The following is a 3249-nucleotide window of genomic DNA, read 5'->3' as shown; positions in this document are numbered from 1 at the left end:
AACATCAATATAAGGCCTATATCTTGTAGTGTTTGGTGCACAAACCAAGTTTAATATTATGTTCAATAAGGCATAAAAATTGCAAGCTCATTACATATAAAGTTACATTTATATTGTCATGAAAATTACATTTAATCATAAAGACTTGAGATATGGGGAAATCGGATGCTTTAAAATGGTTTGGGACACTTTGAATATATGCAATATACCTTATGTTGTAGCCCATGTCTTCATATATATTGTGATGTTGAAGGCCTAACTTAAAGTAGATATAAGGTTTAAAAATGGGGAGGAAACTTAGGGGGTTTAGAGTAGTTGGAGAGAAGTGGAATGTAAGTAGTGTCCCTTGTTTTAAAGCTAGTATCTTGATAAATATAATCATAGCAAGTGCTTAACCTTATGTAGGGTTCAATATTGTAGGATCAAATGCAGTATTAGACTTTTCTATTAATGGAAAAATGTTTTTGGAAGGTCTTCCAAGACATGAGAACAAGGAATAAAGAAAACTCTTAAAGGCCACCAACGAGAAGGAAATAATATAAAATAGGTTTAAGAAACCCATAGAAATTTGGACTAGAAGGCTCTATGACCTTTCATTAGGCCATTGGTGAGCCTCATTGGAGTTTTCAGTGAATTGTTCACCAAGATTAAGGCATGCATGCCTCATACACAAGACTTGTAACCAAGACAACAGGGTGAATTTGGCAAGTTGAGCTAGAATTATTACCAAACTTCATGATGCCTAGAGCCTCCAAGACAAACATTACACCCTTCAAGCTCGTAGCCTTGGCAAGAATGTGACAATTATAAGAGAAAATGAGCAAAAGCAAGAAGTTGGGCACATTTCTTGGGTTTAAGTTGCTGCTTATAGGTGGATATACTTGCATAAGGCCCCATGTCCATAATGTGTTTAGTCATTTTCCCAAGTGGCCTTCAAGAAAATTGAAATGGACCCTAAAAAGAGTTGTCATGTGGCTTGCAAAGCCACATGCTCTCTAGTTTTTTTTTCATACCTCTGTTTTGCGTATCTATCAGTGCATCCAAATTGCAAGAAAAATGCGCGTCTATTATTGTCAAAAATTTACAGAGTACACGCCTTTTTAGACGCGCAATTACACACATGTATAGACACAGAATATAAATATATCTACTTTTTTATAAATATGATTATATATTTACAAAGCGCGTCAATATGCACGTCTATATGGGCGTCTATATGGGCATGTAAGTTTCACTATAAGTGCGCTTTTAGATGCGAAATTTTAGACGCGGCAGTAGACGCGGTAATAAACGCGCCCGATATTTTTTAACACAGTTCAAATATTGCGTATACAAGCGCGTTTATGGAGCCTTTTTGTTGTAGTGTGTCCTAGTTTACAAGAAGCACATAAATTGTTGACAAGCTATCGAGTTTGAACTGCAAACGGAATGCTCAATTGGTCTATTAGTGCTGATGAGAAAGTGATAACAATACCTCTTGTTGAAGATTTAGACCATGATAGGTTTCATCTACAAGTTTATGACTTGAAGAAGCTTTCAAAACTAAGCATTAGCATGCCAAATTATCAAGGAAAAAATCAGGGCTCTTATAACTATGAATAGAACCAGTACAAGGGTGATTTTTGCAGCTGATTGATTATGAAGAATTCTCATCTTGTGTACAAGTTATAGTGGACCGTGATACAAGAATTTGAATGTGAGCACCATATACTCATGAATAATCCACTTTGAAGACTAGTGTCTCAATCGAGTTTAATGTTCTAGATTTAAATCTTGAAGGCTACAATGAGACATGTTTTGACGACAGAGGAAGATGAGCACATTGTATCCCAAAGACTTATTCATGCTACTCTTACAAGGAAAGAAGGGGAGAAAAAGCATACGCAAGGGGGTGAAGGAGCCTATCATGCAGAGCTATGGATGATGGTGCGATTCCAGAGACTCCCATGTGTGCTTTTCTACTATCATTAAAGATATGAGAAAATAGGTTTGTTTTGGAAAGCGCAGTGTGTTTAACTGTTCGAGGCCAAATAAGATTTGAGGCCACCATGGTGATGAAAGTAAGAAGGAGGAACAGTATTGGGGGAGGATGTGCTTAGAGAATGACGATATGAGGGTGATTGTAGGAGATTCCACCACATTGTATCTGTTCTGGCATAGCTTTAAGCGAAAGCATCCTAAGGCGCAACATATCCAAGCTCAACTCTAATCATCCGATAGAGACTACGAAAATTGTTTGCAGCATTGACAAACGGGAGAAAGCATCCATGATATTGAGGGAGTTGGTGTTCCTACAGGATGTCATCGTGTTTAGTAGAGTAGGAGAAGACTCATCGTTTTGTTTTTATTTTCTTTCCATACATCAATCCTCACTTGTGACTGTGTCGAAGCGGTAAGAGAGAAAGCTGAGTTGACTTGTTGGCTAACAACGGGAATTTAGGAGACATGTATTGTTCTGTATGTAAAGCTCTTCAAAAGGCCGTGACCTTTGGAGCACCACGATCATGAGAAAGGACTATGGAAGTTGAAGTAAATAGTGTTTAAGATATGGGTCCTTAACCTTGGAAAGCTCAGATGAGGAAGGATGATATTATTACACATATTGTTGATGAGGTTCTGATGGGGGATGAAAGAGTTAAAAGACTGCAATGATAGCGATGAAAAAGTAGATGACTGTGATAAAGATTGTGACCAAGCTTCCTATGATCTCTTTGGACTGCATAAAATAAGAATGAAGTCTACCACATTCCACAAGTTGAAAAGCAGTGTTTCATGCTAAGAAGACACGTGACATTGTAGGAATCACGTACATGTGTCCAGGTGTTTAAAGCATTGAAGGTACGTGATCTATGAACTATTGAAGAGAGCAGTTGAAGACGAAGAAATACTATATTACTATATTACTAGTTGCAATCAAAAGTGGGAAAAATAGTCAAAAGAAATGGCTCTAGCAAGAAAAAACTCATTACTTTTGAGAACCTTCATACATCATATTGACAAATGTATTTGTACCAAAATATTCATTGTAAGATTTTTCAACAAGAGAAAATTTTTATGTGAAAATGGTTCTACAAAAAACTTTTTTTGAATCATGTTTCATGAGAACATAAAAAATCTAGAAGAAATAAGAAATTTTGTCTCAATAAGTGAAAGTGATTTACATACCCACTATTTTTTTTCAACTACTTACGGATGTTTAGATTAGTGTACCAAGAAGATTTTGAAGAGTACCTACAAATGCCCCCAAAA

Source organism: Lygodium microphyllum, chromosome 9, assembly GCF_053477565.2.
Source record: "Lygodium microphyllum isolate KBCC chromosome 9, Lygodium_microphyllum_v1.1.10, whole genome shotgun sequence".
In the NCBI taxonomy this organism is placed as follows: Eukaryota; Viridiplantae; Streptophyta; class Polypodiopsida; order Schizaeales; family Lygodiaceae; genus Lygodium; species Lygodium microphyllum.
Note: the sequence above shows the minus strand (reverse complement) of the source record.